At 40.1% G+C, this 24609-nt stretch overlaps 1 protein-coding gene across 1 annotated transcript in view; it reads right to left on the reverse strand.

Moving 5' to 3' along the window:
• Positions 1–24609, reverse strand: part of SGCD (sarcoglycan delta) — a 914568-nt gene that overhangs the window by 889195 nt on the left and 764 nt on the right. The window lies entirely within an intron of this gene.

The raw sequence follows: 24609 nt of genomic DNA on the forward strand, positions 1-24609 counted from the left end.
AAAGAACTTATTAAACTCAACACCAAAGAAACAAACAATCCAATCATGAAATGGGCAAAAGACATGAAGAGAAATCTCACAGAGGAAGACAGACATGGCCAACATGCACATGGGGAAATGGCTATTTAAAAAAGTGTTATGTAAAAGGGAAACTGCATTCTCAGAGATAGTGCCAAGGCTACCAGAACATAGAAGGACCTGGCCTACCACATGGGCATTCCCGTGAACACATGAAGAAAAGAAAGGCACAGTGCAATTCCTACCATAAAAGAAAGAATTCGAAGAGACAGTCCTTTTTAATTTACCAATCACTATGCATTAGCAAGAATAACATTCTCAGCTATGACAACATGCTGGATGATCCCCTGATTTACAAGGAAGGGCCAACTCTATGTTTCCCCACAAATTAAGTGACTCCACAATAAAATGTTTTATGATGTTAGATTTGAGAGGTCTGATGGTTCTATTAGTTTCATAGAATTGGTCTCAGAACAGTACAAACAGAAATAAAATAAAATATCAAGTCCCAGGTTGTGAGAATGTTATTTTCATAGTCTATGTGAATCCACCCAGGTAGGGCACAGTTAGTTACTAATCTTTTTGTTTTAATAAATGTGTTTACCAGCCAGGAGAATGCAGCTTGATTCAATGTCTCATAGAGCACTCAATTTTGGTAAATTAAAGTTAATAACGTTTCTCCATGAGCTACGATAACATCTCATGGTGAATAACAAAGAATATGCACCAAGTTGTATAGAAGCGTGGCAAACAGGGGCCTCATGCATCCTGCCAGTCTCTCTCAAAGGTTAATGTGTGTCCCCATCATAGCTCAGAGTTACGGGCTGTGCATTACCCATTTCTCTGGATTCTAGACAGTTTTCATGGCTGCAAAATTAGGCTGACAATAAGCCAAAAATTGTATCTAGAAAGACATTGAATGCACAAAGTCAAGGGAGAATTATAAGTAGGAGGTTAGAAATAATTGCAAGTGCATAAATCGTCAGCAGACAACTCTGTAACTACTACTAAGCATGAAATTAAGCCTTATGAAATAAAATGCATTATCGATAAACTCTCAGTTATAAATTAAGGGGAGAAAAACTACATTTCCTCTCTCTTGTCTGTTGAAAAAAATAAATGAAGCTCACTTTTGGACAAAGTTTTTTAACACTATGAAGTGGTTTAAAAATAGAATGTTTAATGGTCCACTTTATAATGGATGCCATAACATACTGCTCCAGAACAACACAATACAATGCAGTATGATTATTTGCATAATTGTATAGTTCTCTGGGACTCCATTCAAACTAATATTACCTCCTCTCTCCTCCTCCCTCATGCTGGTGATTGGAAGCAGGGGGTCTTCTCCCTCTGTGCCTCTGTGTCATAACTCTGTAACTCTTGCCCTTTTAATTAGCCCTTTTTTTGTGGTGGGTGCCAAAAATTATAGGGCAGGCTGTCCTTGGCTGGCTTGCTCTGTCTGAAGCCAAATTCCCTCTTAATTATAGCCCCTTCTACTTGAAAAACATTTTCCCATTTACTCAATGTTCTCTTGTCCATTATCTCATTTGGTTTTCACAACATCTCTGAGAGAAAGATAGAGTAGAGGTTCCTAGTCTCAGTTTAGAGATGAGGAAACAGAATCAGAGAAGCACTCAAGGCCACACTAGGTGAAGAGCAAGCTTGCAATTCCAAAGGCTAGTTCAGTTCTCTTTTCCAGAATATGTTGGTTGCTCCCCAGCCCAAGAAGGTTCTACCGTGGTACTTTATACACGGTCAGCCAACTCAAAAGGGATCAGGTAATTAATATCAATGAGTGAATCACATCAGTGCAAGACAGCAGGAAATGGTAGGGGCTATGGCAAAGTGGTAGGCATTTGGGGGGAATTCTGCATAAAAACATGTCAACTCAAAACCATTTTAAACATGATGTGGGCCAAAAAATACACATGGAGTGATGGGTGGGAGAGGCAGTAAATCTGGACCTTGGGCATGCAGTAGTGACTCCTGCATTATACATATTTGTCAACATATATCTAATGAATAAAAGCACCCATACACACAGGGGCACACCTGGGAACCATATTCCTCCAGCAACTGAGAAATGAATTTACTAAAGGAAATTTGTCTTTGGTCTTGAGGACCTCACAGTCTACTAAGAAATGACAGACAATTCCCATCAAAACATCACTTCCTCAGTGAGGCCTCTCATCAGCTCCAGTTCACCATCAGAGGTAGGCAGGCTTTCTCATAAATTCTCACCGTCCTTTGCACATATAGCAAGGAGAAAGAATTTTCTGTGCAATTTTGTGTGCAATTGTGAGAAACCGTGTAGCAATTTCACTCCTAAACTTACCATAGCATAAAGCCTGATCCTTCTTAGCGCTCAGTAACGTTTGACTCTGAATTACAGAAGGCTTTGATAAAACTCATGTACTCTAAAGGCACACAAACAAAATAGAAGAGAGGTAGTTGAAATGAGACAGAGTCTAACTGTAACAAGAGCAACCACACTGAGCATTTACACTTAGTCCTTCAAGAGGCAGCAAAGGCTAGAGGTTAAGAGCACAGGATCAGATGCAAGGTAGCTTGAATGTAAATTACAGCACTACTACCAATGTACTGCGTTGTGTTAAGCAAAGACTTTAAAAATGCTCTGAATCTCATTTTCCTCTTCCATAAGAAAGGAAGATGCCCACCTCACAGTGCCACTATAAGGATTCATTGTAAAGAGGGTAAGTATTCTCTGTTATCTGCAATTTAATTCATTCAACAAATATTGATAGAGGGTCTGTGATCATAAGGCATCTACTAGGTGCAGGGGATACAGACCTAGTCCTTGACCTCATGGAGTTTTCATTCTAGCAAGTAAGATGGAGATTGATTAAATAATCACAGAAGTCAATATAAAATTTTAACTGTGCCAAGTGTTTTGAAGGATAAGTTTATGGCATGAGGAGATTGAGGGTGGGGAAACCAGACCTGACTAGGGAGGCTAACGATCAGGGAAAAAAGGGAGGTAGCTGGAGAGGAGGAGAAATCTGCAAAACAAGTAGGTATTAAGCAGCTGGGAACAGGGGAAAAGGCTCTGAGCAGAAAGACTGACCTGAGTGAGGGTCCCCTGGGGAAGGAGACAGTGAGTCAGAGCAGGACACATAAAAGAAATAATAGCAAAGGATGCCTTGAGTGATGAGAACCATGGGGAGCATAGCTGATGAGGCTGAGGTGGCAGCAGGGGCCACACCATGCCGAAACTTGTAGACTGTTTCTAAGAGCAATAGAGAGCCTTTGAACTGGTCAGATGATATTTACTTTCAAAATATGTCACTCTAGCTGTAAGGCATGTGGAGAATAAGGCAATGCAGGGGGAAGTTAAATGGATATTATGTTCCACCAGATAAGACCAAATTGTCTATTAGGCCACAGGTTTGGCAATGACATGAAGGAAAATGGGAGAATAGTGCTTAGTGTTATTTAAATAACTCACGTTGCTATTATTGTTACTATTATTATTATTATTATCATTACAGACATTACATGCATTGTCTCATTTAATCCTCATGAAACCTCAGTAGAGAAGGCCATTAGGCTCATTAAGTATAGAGAAAACAAGGTCTGGAGGACATCATGTGGTTTGGCCAGGGTCAAATGATTGATTGGCCATAGGCTTGACTTCAAAGTACTTTGTACTATCCCCAAATGCCTTTGGACAGTCAGGCTACAAAATAAAGGTAGTAATGCATTAAAAGGTGGCATCAACTGAGTCAAAAATGTAACACAAAAAAGGACTGAACCTTGGTTTTTGAAGAATGTTTTCATTTTTTAAAATTTTTGAGCCCGATATCGAATCTTTACCACAAACAAATACAGTCATTTCAAAGTTACATGGCAACTTCAAGCCAGAAGCTGTCAAGGTGCTCATGTACATAGATAAAAGAGTATATTTAAAAATGTGCATGCTTATCCACTGATAATTTGTCAAACTCAAAAATGTAGAGCATATTCCTACAGGCAAGTACTTTTACTAATCACTTTCCTAAAACCATTCCACACAATGGTTTCTTATGATCATCATTGCAAATAAATAAATCCATTATTTGATTTTGTGTATATATTTAACTAATACATTTTGTACTTGTATTTACATAGTTAGGTGCTAATCAGTTCTAAAATTAGCAAAGAACCACATTTGTTCAGAAAAATAATTCAAAAATGCGGTAAATTCGAAATATGGAACCTACGGGGTTTGCAATTATTCCACAGAAGTGTTGCCACCTCATCTCAATTACATCCACAAGACCACCCTTCCTCCTTTTTACCCCAGGGGTTACAAAATGAAATTCCTACAGAGGCTCATCAGGAACAGCAAATGTATACAAATTACGAAGGAGTAAGGGCTGTTATAAATCAGGGAGCACACTCCCTACGTAAAGGGCAATCCCATTACACTGAAAAACACTGACACTCAACAGATTCTTGGACTCACATTCCACTTTGGCCAAGGGCCAGAAGTAGCCCACAGACACCTCAGAGTTTACTCTTCAATAAAAAAAGACCCCTAACTGTTCACAAATTAAGTTCAGTATCTTTTAAAATCCTGCCTTACAAAGTATGGTATGAAGCTTTTTTGAAGTTTGCATTCTCAAGAAAACTGTCATTTTAAGATGCTATTCTATAAATACAGACTAGAAATGGAATCTTTGGAGAAATATTGTTCTTCATACACTAATTAAAAGGGACAAATACAGGGTTTTTTTCCCCTCCCAGATGAAATACAGCTTTTAATGCAACTCTCCAGGGTGGTTTCCTTTTACCACCCAGCAGATATAGGAAAATTATATGGAACATGCGAGCTCTGGTCTATGTTTAAATAAACCCTCTGCCCTATGGTGGGACAAAATGCAAAGGAATGAGTAATGCATTTACTTTCTGTACAATCTTAGAACAATCCTCCCACACCAAAACTATTATTTATCTAAATCATGTAAAAATATCTTTTCTATTTGCAGTACATCTGTACATTTATTTTGATGACACTTGATTATACAAAATTGTTAACAAGTGCCCAGATTCTAATTGTAACAACTATGGTTTACTTCAGAACTTTGCAGGCTTCTAGTCCTTGTCTTCTCCCTGAAGTCAGTTTAAAAGTTGAAATCATTTTAGAATCTTTAAGTGAAAGAAATGTCACTTCTCTCAAGCCAAGTAAGAATGAGTCAATATTAGAAAGCAGTGATAACTAAAGTCATTATAAGTTCAACAAAAACAATTTATGCCAAAGTCACCTGAATTTTAAATAAGCCTACTAGTCTTGCAGAGTAGAAGAATTCTGTAATTGTAGGATCTATGGGTTTTGGTAAAGAATCTGCCAAAATACTTCTTAATAAACCTATGAATGAGAAGCAAAACATGTAAAATAGATTAGGCTAAGATTAGGACGGTAAACGTATGTTAGGTCAGCCCACCATATACAAAAAAAACTTCAACTCATGATTGATACAAAGATAGGAACTTCCAAGAATGAAAGTATCTCTCAGAGTTTGCCCCAAGGCTCTCTCTGCTTTGCTGCCTCCCCCTTTTTTGTGTCCCTTTCAAAAATCTATTCATCAGAAACTAGGAAAAAGTCCTAGAAGTCTAACATCACTTGTCAAATGTGCAAGTGGCACAAGTTTGATACAATGAATAAAATTCTGGAGTTTCAGTGTGATTCAAATGGACTAGAATATAGGGCCAATATCACAAATAAATGTTTAACAAGGATAAACATGTATTTCTGCATCTGAGTTCAAAATTAAATCCACTGCCAAATCACCACACAAAGAAATAATCTGACAATAATTCAGAAGGAACAACGGATTATACCCCAATTCCAAGTCTATCTTCAATTGCAAGGGGAAAAGTAGCATGAAGGAGAGGGTGGGGCACATGGTGTAATGTTTAAGTCCCTAGGCTCTGATGTTTGCAAGCTGTATAGTCCCAGAACTTCATCTAAGTCTGTTTCCTTCTCTATAAAATGGCAATAATAAATACCTCTTAGGGAATTATACCAATCAAATAACATGTTGAACATACTAATGATATTGATAATAACATCTATCACTTATTTGAATCATTAACCACAGGCACTATCGTATTCATCTGTCTTCTATTATAGTGTTTGGCATATAGCAGGTTTCTAATAAACTATGGCTCTGATTATGCACAAGTTGGCCTTACAACATTATCTAGGAGAATCACTGACAGGCATGTAATTGAAACTCCCCACAGTTCCTGACTCTAGACTCCAGAGTTTAGTATCTGCAGCAAGCCACAAAGACCCTTGCCCTTGTGAGGACCAGCTCCACCACAAGTCGTATCTATAATTTATGAACCTTTTAAAGTAAGACCCTTCTTTAGAACTATTTGTTTTCTCTGCTCATGATGTCTCAAGTGTGGTGACTCTTTCCCAAGTGGATGATGACCCATGCCTCTTGACCTTCATCATCTTGGGTCACATGGAAGACTGAATTTAATATTGTGACATAGACCACATTTTTGGTCATATTACTCCAAACATAACCTCAAAAATATTTCAAAAATCTGTGTGTTTTTGCGTGATATTGTAACGGTAAATCAAAACCTAATTTTATCTCTTGGATAAGAGATGTTATTATGGAACACTATGAATTACTCTGATTAGGAGAAATTTAACAGATTTAAGGAACACCCAGAAGAAGGTAGCTGGGATTATAAACACTCTAAATACCATGCCTTAGGACAAACAGTGGAAAGACTATTTGAATGTTTGGCTTATAAAGATTGGGGAGGTGAGCTGAGGAAAAAAAAAAAAAAGGTGCTCTCTCATGGTACCTGGGTAGCTCAGTTGGTTAAGCGTCTGTCTTTGGCTGAGATCATGATCTCAGAGTCCTAGAATCAAGCCCCGCATCAGGCTCCCTGCTCAGTGGAGAACCTGCTTTTCCCTCTCCTCACTTGTGCCTTCTGCCACTATCTCTCAAATAAATAAAGTCTTTAAAAAAATTTTTTAAAAGGTGCTCTCTTGAAATGTCTGAAAGGATTCCCTTTCATGGAATCATGAATAGAAGCAGGATATAAGTAGGATGAAGGAACTCAGGATAAGTAACCTAAGAACAGTGAAATGACCAACAATGAACCCAACCACATTAAGTTATAGAAAATTATACATCATGGAGCATCTGCGTGGCCCATTCCATTCAGCATTCTACTCTTGATTTCAGTTCAGCTCATGATCACAGGGTCATGATATTGAGCCCTACATAGGGCTCCATGCTCAGTTCGGAGTCTGCATCTCTCCCTTTGGCCCTCCCCCCTCTTGTGTGCTCTCTCTCTCTCTCTCTCTTTCTCTTTCTCTGTCTCAGTCTCTCTCTAAAATAAGTAAATAAATCTTTTTTCAAAAAAAGAAAAGAAAATTCCACATCATTAGACATACCTAAGCAAAGGACAAACTACCAGATGCTAAGACTGTTGTAGAAGGAATACCTCCCACCTGCAATATAATTTTAGATCTCAGGTTTCAGACTAACACCCCCACAGACAAATCAGACATGTTAAATTTGGCCCTAGATAGTATTTTCCTTCTAATGTGAGTTGTATAAACATCTTCAAATTTAAAATATATAACTAAAACTCCATATTTTCAGCTTCCTTTGAAAATCAGAAGATAAGGCAATACTTACAGCTATACCATGATGAACAGCTGGAATCTGATTTTGATGGTCTGTATTATACTCTATGACTGATATCATTTGTTTTCACGTCTCCTTGGAACTCTTAAGTTATCTCTGGAGATTTTTCAACCATCATGATTCTCTGATCCAAAGGAGAATGACTCTGGGTTTTAAAGCAGAAGGTCCATATATGGTCCAACTTGACTGAGTTTGTGTCCTTGGACAAACTGCTTGAGTCCTCTAGTTCTCCCTTCTCTAAAAGAGGAACAAATGTGTTTCCTAACCATCTCGCAGGGTTGTAGTTAAGAACAACATGAAATCGGGGCACCTGGGTGATTCAGTAGATTGAGCCTCTGCCTTCAGGTCACAGTCTTGGGGTTCTGGGATTGAGTCCCCTGTCGGGCTCTCTGCTGGAGAGAGAGATTCCTCCCTCAGTGGGGAGGCTGCTTCTCCCTCTCACTCTGTGCACTGTGTCTCTCGCTCTCTTTCAAATAAATAAATAATCTTTAAAAAAAGAAAAAGAATGATGTGAAATCATTTGTGCAAGCAATACCACAACACTTGTAAATGTAAGATACTATCACCAAACACACATATGGTTTCCTTATTCATTTCAGGAATACAATGATATTGCTTCAGATATTTTCTTAAAATAAAAACAGATGTGATAAATATCTGAAATACCTACAGTTTGAAAGAACATAGATGAAATCATATACTGCCTGATGAAAACAATAAAAATCCAACAGTAAATTGTGTGTTTGGATATGTATGTGTTTAGCACCTTACCCCTAAGCTGAACCAACCTTATTAATGTATTTTATATCTGCTTCTATAACACTTTGCCTACAAGAGCTTAATAATTCCACTTTTTTTAAGTTAGACAAATACATATAGATAAAAGAAGTTAGAACAGTGTGACAATTCCCAGAAATTTCAAACAAACTTGACACAGAGAAAATAACACCACTCCTGAATGACTCATCCTAATTGCTGGATGCATCACATGCATTGGATCATTACAAAATTCTCCATTTTCTTACATCTGATCAGAGATAGGGTTTGTCTATCTAATCAAGATAGATTAGTTTGTTTCTCTAATCAAGAATCATTGGAGTGAAGCTACTAGAAGAAGGAAATGATCTACAGAGTTAGAACATGGCAGTTAGAGAGTAAGGTGTTGGAATTCAGATCGTGGGAATAGTGCAGTTGTTGAAAAGAACAACCACAGTGAGGACAGGGTGGTCCTCAGGTCAGCAGCATCAGCATCACTCTGAAGCTGTTAGAAATGTCAATTCTCCAGTCTCACTCCAGATTTACTAAGTCTAAGGGTGGGGCACAGCATGCTAAATTGAAAAAGTCTCCCAGGTTATTCTGATACATGCCCAAACTTGAGAACCAGAAGACTAAGATAGGCCCAGGGTAGTAATGAGATGAGAGAATAAGATCACTGAAGGATGATAATTAAATAGATTGGCCAGGAATTTGGGGAAATTATCTGCAGAGAAACTGCAATTGTCAAGAATTATGACCAGAGTTGTTTTAAGTAAAGAGAGAGTGAACCAGGAGTTAAAATCTTCAAGAATTTAGGAAGCATGACCTAGGGGTTTGTAGACTACTATAACCAGCAATATAGTCAAGTGTTACAATTTTAAATCAAACAGCACATAGAAAGACCCTGTGCCCAGAAAGAATAAGAGACAGAAAGAAAAAAGCACAAACAGTGAGAGGTGAGACAGGTGTGAGCTAAGATGGAAAAGAGGGAAGGATTTGAGTCTTATCCTAAGACAAAATGAAAAGAACAGAATAATTTTAAAGTAGCCAAAAGTGACAGGATGAAATCTGCCTTTCTTAAAGACAGAGGTAAATGGTCAAGTCATACGGGTGTTTAGGAATGCTAAGCCTCTGGTGTTTAGGAATGCTAAGTTGTTAGAGGTAGGGGGAATACTGAGAAATGTCTGGGAGAAGCCTGGGTCTTTGGTCTCTGTAACTGGAAGCAGTTTACCAAGATAGAGAAGTGAAGAGCATCATCAGTAAGCTAGGGAATAACCTTATTACAACCTTACAACATGGAATATAATAGGTACTACAATTCAGATATAAACTCTCTTATGTTATGCCAACTTGTGAAGCCATAGAGCTGAGCTTCAATTCCCAGCTTTACCACTATGTAGCTGGTAACTCTTGAGCAAGTAGTTAACTCTAACAACTTTAAAATGGAAATCATGGGCACCTGAGTGGCTCAGTTGGTTAAACACCTGCCTTAGGCTCAGGTCATGATCCCCAATGCCTCGGATTGAGCCCTGCATGAGGCTCACTGCTCAGTGGGGAGTCTGCTTCTCCCTCTGCCCCTCCCCTTCCCCCCTTTCCCCTCTCTCTGCTGGTGTACCTTACTCTCTCTACCCACCTCAAATAAATAAATTAAATTAAAAATTAAATGGAAATCATAAGACTTACTTTACAAGTAAAAATAAAAGATGCCTACCCTCCTAGGAAAAGACTAATTATTTGCATCCATCATCTCAAGGAACTGGTTTTAAACTCATACAAATGGAGCACACAAAATCTAAAAGCCAGCTATTCAAGCGAGAGTCTCTCCTTCCCAAAGTCAATCAATTCCAATAACCGCACTTCCTCAGGTAAAGGGCAGCCAAAATCCCTAGACCCTCTGCTTCTGAAAATCACGCAATCTCTGGACTCCTCTTGCCATGCACCTCTCCTCTTGCATCCTCCTACTCCCTCCTCAAGAAGACCACTGTCATACACTACTTTGAACTTTGTTTCTAGTTCTTCTTCTCAAATAGATATATATGTACATATATACATACACTTGACTATATTACTAGCTACCCTCCCTGGTTATATATAACATATACAGGTATAAACAATAAAAGTTGAGTGCTGCTTATTTTTTAGCAAAATGCAAAAATGTTATAAATAATATTTCATAAATAATGTAATTATTGAGCCTAATATTTATCTCAAGGTTAGTGTATATAGTCATGAGTCACTCATTTTCTCTGCTATTTCATCCACTGCATAAATATCCTACAACTTATTTATTCACCCCTAATGATGGGCATTTTGGTTATTTCTATTTTCTTACTATTATAAATAATGATTTTATGAATACTCTGGTATGTGTCAACTGGAGCACATATGCAAGAGAATCTGGAAGACATATACAGAGTAGCAGAATTACTGAGTCATAGAGTACACCAATGTCTAACTTCACAAGAAAATGCCAAATTTCTAAATGATGCCCAATTTACACTCTCAAAGCAATAATAATAAAATAATAATAAATAATAATAGTAATAAATTCTAATAATAAATAAATAATAAATAAAATAGTAATAAATAGTAAAAAATACTAAATAAAAATAGTAATAAAATTCTCTCCAATGCTTCATGTTTTCAGACATCTTCATCTGTTCTAATCTAGGAAGCACAAACAATATTTCACTTACGTCTCATTCTTCATTCCCCCAATTACTAATGAGGTTTTGCAACTTTTATTTTTATTATTTTTTTGGGTTTTGCGACTTTTAATACATTTCTTGATCACATGTTCTTCCTTTTCAGAGCAACTCTTACTGAAGCACTTACTGAAGTCTGTTTTTCCATTAGGTTGTCTTATCTTTGTTTTTTGTAGTAGCTTTTTATATATTCCACTCACTACTCACTTCATCACCTACCTGTGTAGAAAAAAAAAAGCTATCCAGTTTGTAGCTTATTTCTTCACTTTATGTACCTTTTGAAGAGAAAAATAGAAAATAAAGGATCTGTAAAGTCATTGGGTTTTTGGTTTTGGTTTTGGTTTTTGCAATGTCTAATAAAATGGATAAGCCTCTAATGAGATCAATCAGAAAAAGAAAGAGGGCAAGAGGGAAGAAGGCGGCAGATTGTGATGTTGTTTGGGAGTTTAGTTTATGCTTCTGTGATTGATTAGACATATGCTCTTATTGTCTGGCCTTTTATTTTCTTCAAAAAAATACACGTTAGAAAAAATATACTATGATGCAGATAATATTTAGCCTTATTTCATTTTACCTATTTATTTTACTTATCGTTCCTCCCTCTATATCAAATCTTCTTTTAGTATTACTTTTCTTTTGTTATTTCCATTGCCAAGCTCAATTTGTCTGAAAATGTGTTTATTTTGTTATTATTAAAAGGGAAACAAGTCTACCTTGACAGTTTCTATCAGATCTCTGAAGATACTATTCCAGATCTTCTGTCCTCTACTGGTGTCTGTGAGCAACTGGTAATTAATTGTGAGTCCTTTGTAGATGATCTGTCTTTGCTCTCTAGAGGCTTCTAAGACCTTCTCTTTATGTTTTATATGTTTATGTTGTTTGTTGTGTTTTGCAATTTCACTACAAGTATAAGTATGGATTAATTTTATTTAATGTATCTTGCTTGTACTTTATGTGTCTGTGGATTAACATCATCTATCAGCTTTAGAAAACTCCCAGATTTTACCTCTTCAACTGTTAGGTCTCCTCCATTTTGCTCCCCTTCTGGGGCTCTGATTAAACATATTAAAAACTTAAATCTGTTGTCACAGGCTAACATTTTAAATAACTGCCTATACTTCTTTAAGTATTCATACCTCTTTATTTTATGTTCCATATGCGATAATTCCAGCAACTAAAAATCTCAAGGAGTTAAGCATGTTTTCTGTTTTGTTTTCTTTATATCTTTGACTGATAATGGCTGGTTTTCTTTTTTTTAAGATTTTATTTATTTATTCATGAGAGACACAGAGAGAGAGAGAGTCAGATACATAGGCAGAGAGAGAAGCAGGCTCCATGCAGGGAGTCCAATGTGGGACTCAATCCCTGGACTCCAGGATCATGCCCTGAGCTGAAGGCAGATGCTTAATCACTGAGCCACCCAGGCATCCCAATGTATTTTTATCATCTTTGATTGTGGGATCACTTTTTTATCTTTTTTATGGGATTCCTGTAGTCTCATATAGGGTATGCTTTCCTCTATAGAGAATGTGTGGTTGCTTTTGCTAGAAGCCACAGGAGGCTACCAACCTAGGATCACTTGGTCTCATTCCAGGTCATGATTTCATGTAGGAGTCAAGTTTAGTTTCCTTCCCTTCTGGTTTCCAACTGGCAGGCTCAAGCCTGATTGGTCCTCAGATACAGAGCTATTTGGGTATTTGCCTCAGAACAGTTCTGGTCTTTCTCACTTGTTCTTTGCTCAGTACTTCCTACCTGAGTTTCTGCTCAAGGTTTGTTTTTGTTTTCTCTGAGTGAGATGGATAGGCACTTGGAGGGTTAGAGATGTCCTTTACCTCAAATCAGTAGTGCACTGACACCTAGGTTTAACCACAATCTAGATATTTTAAAGCACTGGGATAGTCTTCCAAGTGAAAGTATAAGATAATTATTTTTAATTTCTTATTTTAAGAGTTCAGTTGATATAATTAGAGTCACATAAAACTATTCATCTCCATTATATGATAGTTCTCTGATGACATGTTGGAAACACCATCCAATTATATTGCTCCTACCAAATCACTTCCTTTCTGGATCCTAGTAGATTTACTATCTACAGCATCCAGTTTAAGTCTTAATTACATACAAGAGTTTTATCATTCTCATTCTGCTCTGAGTAAGTGCTGTCTCTAGATTCTCCAAAGACACAAAGCATTGTCTTTCCTTGTCTTCTATTCTCCCAGCACCCCAAGGACAAAAAGTCCTTGATGAAAAAAACAATTGTTGGCAATTTCAATGTGTAAAAAAAAAAAAAAAGTTCATACAATTGAATTAAAAACAGAATTCTTGAAAACAAGCACAAGAGATATACAATTACAAGTCCTCTCTCCCAAAATAATTCCCCCCATTTATCACAAGTAAAATCAGTGATGAGAAATATAAATACCCAATACCCTGCTTGAAACTACAATTTAAACTGTTCAAGCAAAACTTCCAGGAGGAAGTGGGAGGGGAAATGCTATCATCACTGCCTTGAGGAAAATTGAAACTCTTAATTTTGCATATAATAAATTGCATTTGTTTCTGTTTGAGTCTCCCTCTCTATCACATTCTTAAACAAGAGAGGGGAATCAGAAATATATTTCCTCCTCCAGGTTTCAAAACCAAGACAGACCTAATGATACAAGCACAATCCCTTAGTGAATAAAATTACAAACAGTCTAGCTACTCAGGACCAATTTGTAATCAGAGCATCAAGTCATACTATACGAAAATGTCAATTCTGGCGCAGCCTTGATGAGCTAAGATTGAATGCGTGGGCCAGTTTATCATATTATCCCAAATGCCCTCTTTTAAAGCTGGCAGGTCCAATTCGCGAACAAAAAGGATTTCAGTTTGAGGGATTTTGCATCTGAAAAAGAACCACCCGGACTGGATAGTGTTTTTCATTGCTATTTTATTTTCTTAACAGAAATAAATGCACAGAAAACATCCAACACAAGTATGTTCTCACAATCAACTGGTCCTACATATATGCTTCCACAACACTCTTCATTATGATGTATAAAAATAAAAATCTTATGCAGACGTAGGAGACACTTTTGCTGGGGTGCCTGGGCGGCTCAGCTGGTTAAGCATCTGCCTTCAGTTCAGGTCATGATCTCAGGGTCCCAGGATTGAGCCCCAGTGCTGCCTCCCCTGCTCAGCACGGAGTTGTTTCTCCTTCTCCCTCCTCCACTGTGCTCATACCCTGTCTCTGTCTCTCTCAAATAAATAAAATATTAAAAAAAAGAAGGGATACTTTTGCTGTTAAAAATATGTCATTCAATAAAAATATATTAATACATGTCAAGCATTTTGATACCATCTGTCTCATCTCTCCCTTTGAGCTGGTGGAAGTAATGCTGGAACATGCACATTAAAAGCTTCATTAAAGTAGGGTAAGGGGAGGGGGAGCGAAGACCTGGCTCTTATTAACTCTCAGGGCTGTTTCAGTTCATTCTGTTTCATTCAAGACACCTGATCTTAAAACTGACAAAAACTTACAGTTGGAATACAAAGTAAAATTTCCTCCCTCCTTTGGATGGTATGGACATTCCCAACTGACCATTTAAAACCAGCTTCTTTCATAAATTTCCTGAGTACTCTGCTCATCGGGAGGCAGCTGCCTCTATCTCTTACAACTGTTTTCACACTAGCCAAACCAGTGAATTCACTTTCTAATTCATTCATTTATTCAAGTGTATGGTATGTGCCTTCACTGAACAATTGTTTCCTGACTACATTTCCTTCAAACTCACTAGGATTATAGGCAAGGGAGCTTCACTGAAAAATCCTGAGCTCTATATGTTTATATAAAGGAAAATCTATTTTATTGTTATTGAGAAATAGCCATTTACCCTCTTCAAGCCTTCTACAGAACCCTGGCTGGGGCAGCTTAGATGGAACATTATATTTCTGCCACATACTCATATGCTGGCCTTAAGCTAGGAAAACATGAACTACTACAGTCTCTACTTCAAGAACCACTAGTTTCCTTGCTGGTTCTCCTTGTGAAACTCCAAATCCCTCCTCAGGGCCTGTGTACTCGCTCTCCCTTCTGCATGGAATGTTCTTTTAGCAGTTATCTTCTAGACAGCATCTGGCTTAAGTCTCAATAACACACAATTGTTTATCATTCCCAACCTGTTTTGATTAAGTAAATGCTGTTTACAGATTCATCAAGGACAGGAAGCATTGTCTTTATTTATCTCCTATCCTCTCAGGATCCCAGAGATAAAAGATCCTCAACAAATAATTGTTGGTAGTTTTATTGGTATAAAAAAAGTTCACACAGTAGTAAAAATTCATTTCTTAAAAACATGCACAAATTCAACTCGATTTAGTGGGGCCTTCCCTGGCTCCACTTCTCTCTCTCTCTCTCTCACAAACACACACATACATGCACGTGCGCACACCACACATGCACACACATACACACACACACACACACACACACACACAAAGGTAGGTTCACCCCAGAGTTTAGTCACCAGACTTTACCACAGCTAAATAATTCCCAGTGCATCCATATGGCGTCACACTATACAGCTCAGAAAAATAACAAGGCAGCTCAATATAAACTTATGTTAACATTCCTGAAGATGTGCCATTTAAATTTAAAAGAACAAGATATGTTGCATGCTGTCATTCATATGAGAAGAGGAAAAATATGTGCATCCTGTCCCCATGCATGGTAGGGAAAATGCAGAATACCCTGGAAACATGGTTGTACCAGGAAAGAGGGAACTTGGGACTTGGGATCAGAAATAGAAGAATGCTTCCTTTTCACCCATTTATACTGGTTAGCCTGTTACCATTCATACACAGTGTTAAATTAAAACTTATCACATTTTAAAAATTCTGCCACCAGTCTTAGGTCCCATCATCTTTCCAGAAAGAGTCCTTTGTACACCAAGTATGGCAAAGCCAGACTGTCATAAGATCCTCATATTAATAATGCCTTTAAACCTAGGAGTAGCTAATACCCTCTGAGTTGAGAAAGGGAGGAGTGGGCCAGAGAGAGACCGGTATTGAGAGAAAGAACAGCCTAGTTGGCATCAATGCTTCTTCCATCCTTCAGTATCTTATCCTTAATCATACAATCAATGCATCTGTAGAGGCCTACAGAGGAGCCAAAGGGCCCTCACCACCATCCCTGCTGCTCCACAGACCCATGAAACCACAAATACCCACCACCAAACTCATGCATCACAAATCAACTGTCACTGAAATCTCACAAAAAAATCTCTACTTGGAGTGAGGTAAAGTCAAGGTCAAGTCAAAAGGCAGAAATTATGAACAATCAATGACAACAATTTGCTATCAGATTGAAGCTAAGTAATGGCCCAACATCCACAATCAAAAATGCTTTTACTCATAGTGGGAGTGGATCCTGGGAGCCTGGGTCTAACACTGGCTCTGCACTAGCTTGCCATGGTACCTTGGATCAGAAAAAGTGGCTCTGCCTCTGCAGGCCTCACTATCTCCACTCTAAAATCTATATTTGCCAATTAGGTAAGAGCTTTGCAGATGAAGAGTGTCACACCATCAGAGTCATGGGATCAATTTTGCGTGTCGTAGTATAATTTTTTAAAAATTAACTAGAAGAGAATGGAAAACATCAGAGTATATCACCCAGAGTAAGGGTAAATATTTTTTGAAACTTTTGTTTCACTTATATTTGTATGTTGTGTCTGTACTTGGGTATGTGTACAGCTATAGACTAAAATCAGAAGTATCAGAAAAACATAGTAAAAGTGTTATTTTTTAAAACCTTTGTATCAGTTACGTATGGATGTGTATACTAGATAAGCACGTGAAATATGTTTCTTAATGTACATTACAATCATCTGAAAGCCACAGGACAAGTGAGATATTCTCTAAGCTCCTTTCAATCCAGGGATTTTCTAAGTCAACTGGAGACAGTATTACCTAGTGAAGTTTGAAAATAAGAAAAGTCTGGGTTCAAAGCACTGCTCTGCACTGTTGGTGGTGAAGATTTGATGCCCATTAACCTTTCAACCCTCAGCTTCCTTAGTTCCCTAAAGATCCTACTTGGAGATTTGGGTGTCTGGGAATAGGGAAAAGGATGATCACTTTCCCTCCTACCCATTTGCACTGCTATTCCACAATATTTTCCTTCTTAGACTACCACCTTTTTTTCTTACTATTCTAGTTGTATCCTGCCCTGACTTTTCAGCATATTTATCATTTCTATGGTAATATAATGATTGCCCTACCCATAACTATAATTGCTGGGCTAGTGGGCATATGAAATGAGAAAAAAACATGAAAGGAACTTAGGAGCATGTCAGTTTACATCGTAGGACCTCAATACATGGTGATAGTAATAGTGGAAGAAGTCATATGAACAGGTGGTGGTGGTGGTAATGGTAGTATTTATCCTCAATGCCTATCAAAATGCAGGAAGCTCAAACATATAAATGAGATAATAGGTCTAAACAGCTAATGTAGCTAAACTATATCCTATTCAGAAAATAATAGTGAATCACAGAAAATTCCAAATTATCTGAAGCCCAAAGTAATTATTCTTTAATGAAGGGATTTTAGAAACCCAGATGAAGTAGGAAAAGGAGGAATTCATTCTGGTAGTAGAGGTACAAAGAAAGGTGCCTCTTCCTTGCACCCAGTCCTTGAAGACCAAATCATAAATAGCACCAATAATCTCAGACTGATTATGGCTGAGAGGAAAAAGAATTCTCATCTGGGCCTTCCCTCCTTAAATAATCACAATTTCGTTACTTTGGGTAGGTTTGGTAAGATTTGGGGATGCAGGGAAGGTGCTATGTTGAGATATTTCTGCTGCCTTCTCAGCACTGATTATAATGTTTCCAAAAGATCATCCACAATATATCGCATCAATGATCTGTGTCTTACTGTCTCCATAATATTGACACCATGTGATAAAGATCTGTGTGTTAACAATGTCAGAGTAGACTGCACACATTTCTGTGCCTGAGGATGTATTTAGGCTGGTCCATTTAGTCAGACATCAAAGCACCTCAGAGGGAGAGAGAAGGGTCCCAAGGTGACCATGTCCCATCTAAAAAAAAGCGTCAAGAAGAAAGGGGAACCTGATCTGAAACACTACTTGCCAACAAATCCTCAGCTAGAGGCTTGGCAATGCACTTCCATATATCCTTAAATCTCCTTGAAATATCACACTTGAACATCAAAGAAAGATCCCTGTCAAGTCACATTTCCTTGTTTGAAAAGCAGACTGAGAATCCCAGAAGCCCATAGGACCTGGACAACATAGGACATGTTGACATGATCTCACAAACTTCTCTGAAACGTGGGGTTTGCCCTAGTAGCACAGCACTTCAGTCCTGCTTCCTTCCTTTTCAGCATGAGCTTTAACTTGGAATTTTGCAAAGGCCAAGCTGTGTCCATGCAGGAAGGCTTCCAAGCATGCCTTCGAAGCAAACAAGTAGCTTACCACAGATGTGTTAACCACTCTCAGCTGTGCAGGAAGACTCCAGGGCTAGCAACCTCTGGCTCTCATGATGGCTCTGGCACTTATCTGCTGGATGACCTGGGAAAAGGCCCTTTCCTTCTCTGAGCCTGTCCTCTCTTCTCTTGACAAGCTGGTAGAACTAGATTATCTCTAACTTTGGTTCTAACTCCACAAGTCTATTAATTTTTAAAACTTTTGGGCTGAGAAACAAGTATCTTTCTGAGCAACTAATTAAATGTACAGATAAAATCACATTAACTTATAAATCAGAATGTCCCTTCTAATTACATCTTAAGCAACATCACAATGGAATTTGCCCAAAGCTACCAAAGTAGTTAATCAACAACTACCGATACCATTACATTCCTCCTTCCATCTGAAGGACTGGTGCCTCTGGGGACACATTATACCTCCTGCTTTTCAATTCCAACGGTTGGATACTTGTCTCTTAGAGTTTAAGGACAATGACCACTTTTTCTGGGCCACCAAGAGTTAGTTCAAAGTTTCAATTGGTCACTCAAAGGTATTGTGTCAGTTTTCTATCTGTCATGCATTGTCCTGGCCACTGTAAGTACAACTTCAATTAAGAACAGATTCCTGATCTCAAGAAGTTTATACACAGACTAAATAGCATATATAGAGAAGTAAGTAGACATGTACATTACAGTTTAAGTAGAAGAACACACTACAAAGACTTCTAACCCAGCCCTTGAGGAGTCAAAGGAAATTTCCCAAAGAAGCAATATCTATGCCAAGATCTTAAAAATAGGTAGAAATTAACCAAACAAAAGTAGTGGGGAACTCTTTTTTTTTTTTAAGATTTTATTTATTTACTTGAGAGAGATGGGTGAGCAAGAGAGTGAGAGAAAAGGAGCTAGGGGAGGAGTAGACTCCCCACTGAGCAGGGAGCCTGATGTGGGGCTCAATCCCAGTACCCTGAGATCATGACCTGAGCCAAAGGCAGATGCTTACCCAACTGAGCCACCCAGGTACCCACAGTTGAACTCTTACCAATCCACGAGACTCTTACCAGTTTCTGGAAAAGCAAAACCATATTTTTGGAGGTGATGTAACAACCTAAAAATTATCCCCCCAAATTCAAAAGATCCCCATCTAGAATTGCTCTCCTTAATGTTCTATGTAATGGGTTTAATTAAAATCCAAACCAGAATATGTTGCATATCCAACACTGTTTCTTAATGTATAAGAAGAGAACAGCGAGTTAAATCAATGCAACAGTAAGAGTCTGTGGGGGTTTAAAAGGGCAGATGTGGCTTTCAAGTCTCCCGCTGTTACTTAGGATCTGGGTGACACTGCAAGTTGCTTAACCTCTGTGTTGTCAGTGTCATCCTCAGTTAAATGAAGCCTGGCACAGGACAAATGTGTAACAAATACTACCTAATAGAGGAGTCCTTACCACATGCCAATGCTGTGCTCAGCACTTCAGTCACTGACGAAGGTAAGTCCTGGCCGCATACACAGAAGGGGCACCCTGTTCGTGTCTCCGACGTCAAGGTGAAGACACGGAGGCTTGGAGGTGTTCAACAAGCAGACCCAGGCTACAACAGCTAGCAAGGTGAAGGTAGGCCTTGACCCTAGATGTCTGCATTCCAAGCCCTAGTCTTAAGCACTAACAGTGTTTCTTTCTACCTTCTACTTCGCCACTGAGAGCTCTGCCAGCAACGTAGGTTTTCACCACCGAAATGGCAAAACATTCCCAGCGTATTAAAGATGCAGACGTTGTAAATGGAGGTATTCCTTGGTTTGTGTGCTATTCGAATGGCTGTCATTATTTAAAACACATGTTATTGGACAATTGCTTATCAAAGCTACCTGAGGCTCAATTACCATCCTTGAATAAGAGGTCAGGGTTAAAAGCATCGGATTCAGAAAATAAATCTGGATCTGAAAAGGGAAAAGATGACAAAACAGTTTGCTGGACAAGATGTCTGGCACCTTTGGCCACTTTTCAATGAAATAGAAGGGAAAAGATGTTGAGGTCACCGAGAAAACAATTTAAGTGGGCCAGAAAGAGACAGAGTGTGTGTGATGGCTCCTTTTTCCCTGCAGGAAACACTGACATAGTCTGAGGGAGTCAAAAGTGTAATAATGAAGAGGAGGCAAGGGGTTTTTCTCACACCACAGCTAGATCCACTAAATTGGGAGATGGAACTTGACACTTTTGACATAGCAGCACATTGGCCTGGCTCATGGTGTCATTTTGTGTCAAGTATTAGTACAAACACCGTCACTGATGCACTGAAGGAGCATTTGATGTTTCTTTAAATGGCTTCCAACTTGGCACAGGAAAAAACCGAGTATCATAAACATCAATGTGATTGCTATACCTCTCAAAGAGCTTTCAAAGTTGCCTCTGGGTTGACCAGCTTGTTTCTTTACCTGTGGCACATTAGCAAGAGCTACAGAACACATAGAGCATACTACTTTTTGTGTGTTTTTTTGATTGGAAGCAGGAGGGACTTGGAGTGCTCTTGAAGCTGTCTGAAAGAGACCCACAGTGTCAGAATCCAGGAGTTATGACCGGGGTGAATGGTAATGTGTGGATGCAGACTTGGCGCATAGACAAAAATGGGCTCTTTGCCCCAAGGTTTGGATTTGGGAAGCCTTTAGTGGGGTCCAGGAACTTGTGTTCCAATTGAGATGCTCATGTGACCTTGGTGATAAGCTAGATGCAACCACATTGGTCTGATGGGGACAAGTCTGGACTGAGATTCAAGCTATCAGGGCGCTGGCCCCAGTTCTGACACCTACTGGGTGTAGGATCTCTGGCAAGTCACTTTTTTGTTTTTTCTGCTACTTCTCCTTTTCCTCCATTGATAAAGTGAGAGAGAGAGAGACAGAGAGACAGAGAGTCTCAGGAAAGCTCTCCGAGGATCTTTGGCTCCACCATTCTCTAACAGAGTGTTGGGGTTAGGAGCCACTACAGTACATAAGTAGGACCTTAGACTCAAGTCCCTAAACCTAGGTTCTGACTTTAGCACTGCTACTCTCCAGTTGCTGGACAACTAATATGATTTCTCTGGGAACAAGAATATGTATTTATATTATTATAATTAATACATTTATAATAAGTATTCTAATTATTACAATTAATAGATCTATCATTTTGAAGCTTCTGTTTCCTCAACTCTAAAAGACCGGTGATAGAAAAAAAAAAGGGGGGGGCCCATGGAATAGTTTTAATTATTAAATAGTTTTTGTGTTGGGATGCCTGTGTGGCTCAGCAGTTGAGCATCTGCCTTTGGCTTAGGGCATGATCCCAGGTACAGGGATGGAGTCCCATATCCAGCTCCCTGTGAGGAACCTGTTTCTCCCTCTATGTCTCTGCCTCTCTCTGTGTGTCTCTCATGAATAAATAAAATATTTTTTAAAAATAGTTTTTGTGTTAAATAGGCAGTGTCTAAGGAGTGCCCAGGATGGTGCCCTGCTGAGTGCTCAATACCTGGTAGTTGTGGATAGCCCTGACAAGGTCAACCAGAAGCGCTTTCTGCTGTCCCCTGGAGCTACTGTGATTAATGAGGTTCATGGAAAGGTAACCCTGGCTGAGCAATCCTTGGGCTTGTCCTTATAGCAAGAGAAAATCACAAGAAATGAGCACTTTTGGCAAGGGTGGGCTGCTGGAGAGAGGCATGAAGCTACGTCTCTTAGGAGGAAATATGGGAACAAATGAGAGAAGGGCATTGCCCACTCTACACCACGTTTATCAAAGTGTGGGTCCAGGATGACCTGCTGGAGGAGGGCCCGGGCGGTCATTATAGCACCTTCTTGTCCCTGCTGGCTCAGATTCCCAAGGGAGTGGGTCCTGTAATTTGTTTTTCTCAGAGGCTAGACAGGAGATTCTTCCAAGCTGGGGTTAGAGCATCACTGGCTAAAACAGTTAAGGAAACAACCTTCTCCCCAATTCTCCAGTCCTGTGTTTACCCAGGAAAGAAAAAATAAATAAAGTCAGGGAAGGCAAATGAACTCGTGCACCTGTGCATATACCAAGCATCTGAACTTACACTCTTGTCATCTCCAGTACAGCTGGGTTCCAAGCCAGTGTCCAATTTCTGCATAATTCACGACTCCCCAGAGAAACAAACGCTGGCGAAGGGCTACCTAAGGATGTGGATTATGTCAACTTCCTTAGACTGTCGGAGTGGTTTGTAAAAATTAGATACAAGAAGCAAGTGCCTCCCCTCTTCCTCGGCCCACTCTGTTCTCCCACCCTTTTCTTTCTTGCCCCCTGACTTTGCCACCCTGGTTCCCATTCCTGTCCCTTTGAGGCTTTCCTTCTCATGCTCTTTTCTCCTGATTTATTTTCTCTTTCTTCCTTCTTTCCACTCCTCTCTCCTATTTTTGCTCCCTCTACCCTATAGCTTTCTTTCTCTTTTTCGTCTCTTTCTCCTTTTGCCTCCGTGTGTGTGTGTGTGTGTGTGTGTGTGTGTGTGTGTGTCTGATTCCCCTCGTGTTCGGCCTCTGTGTGTCTCTCTACTCTGTCAAACAGCGCACCTCACTGCCCATCCCTGCTCTTGACGCCTGCTCCTGAGTCCCCTGAACAAGGAGCCCCTAGGGGGCACACTCCTGGCTAGGAAGCCCGAGGCCCACGCTCAATCAGCCAGCGCCCTCTACAAGAGGCTCCCTCTAGTTACAAGTTCTTGGAGACCCGCTGTCAGAGACCCCCAGGGAGGAGTGTCCCTCATGGTAAGGGACATGGAATCCCGCCTGGGAAGACGCAGCAGGGTTAGGGAATAGAAACAGTAAGGCCACAGGGGTCTAGTCCCCAGACCTTCCCCTGGACGGGAAGCCACGGGGCCAAGCCTGGCAGTGAAGAGTTCTTTTGCATTGTGGAATGTCTGTCACCTCATTTCCCTGACACAGCCATACCCCAAGAGCTGGCAGTGGAGTGGCAGCGCCAAGGGGCTGCTGGGAAAGCTTCAGCATCTTAAAATGCCCATCAGTCTTCATCAGCCCATTAACAAAATCTAAGTAAAAACTGAGCCTCTGCTTTGCATGTAGACTCTCCCCCCAACATCCCCTCCCCCAAGCTGCTCCTCCATCTACCAACCCCAGCCCATCTCTGGTTCCTAGACATACCAGAGCCTCTGCCATGAGCAGAGGTAACTTTCCAGATCTACAGTTAGGCAACCGGAGGGATAGAGAAGTTACACAGCAGGCTCTGGAAGATGCTACTTCGGAGGGCCACCGCTATCAGGACCCAGGGTATTTTGCACACTCGAAAACACCGAAGGATGCAGAGTTCAGATGAAACTTTTTCAAAGCTGAACCACAGCCTCTCCCAATTCCAATCTCCGTGGGCAGGTGCAGAACTTTGTCTCTCTCTAGTTTCTTTCCCTACAGCTCTCAAGCTCGACCTGCCCGCACACTCATCCCCGCACACCACCTATACACGCCAGTACCTGGAGCCCTCCGTCTGAGTCTTAGGATGAAAGTGCAGGAGCCAGCCAGGTAAAGAAGAATGAACTCAGGCCGAGGCTCATCGCCATGCTCCCGCAACTCCCCCTCCCCTTAGGGGAGTATAGAGGAGCAAAACGCTGACGTTTGGCTCCCTGCCCAGCCCGGGAGCTGGAATACCCGCCACCAGGGACTGAAGAAGGCAGGGGCTCGCGTCCCAGGACCAGCCAAGTCCACGTCGCCCCAGCTGAATGGCCCCTCAGTTGCCTGCAAGTTGAAACCTCAGTCAGGCACACAATGAGGCCGCTGTTTTCCGACAGGAGGCATTTGGATGCCTCACACACTCAGCGCAAACCGGGCCTGAGAGCAGAGCGCGTTTCCTTACCCATGTTCAGATGCGCCCCTAGATGCGGTTCAGGTGCGGTTCCCTTCCCGCGTGCCTGGCCACAGGGAGCCCGTGCAGGCCACCTGTTGGACTCTGTCCGGCCACCCTAGATCTTGCGCCCACAAACCCGCACTGAGGAGCGGGTCATCC

Source organism: Canis aureus, chromosome 4 (assembly GCF_053574225.1).
Source record: "Canis aureus isolate CA01 chromosome 4, VMU_Caureus_v.1.0, whole genome shotgun sequence".
NCBI classification, from domain to species: Eukaryota; Metazoa; Chordata; class Mammalia; order Carnivora; family Canidae; genus Canis; species Canis aureus.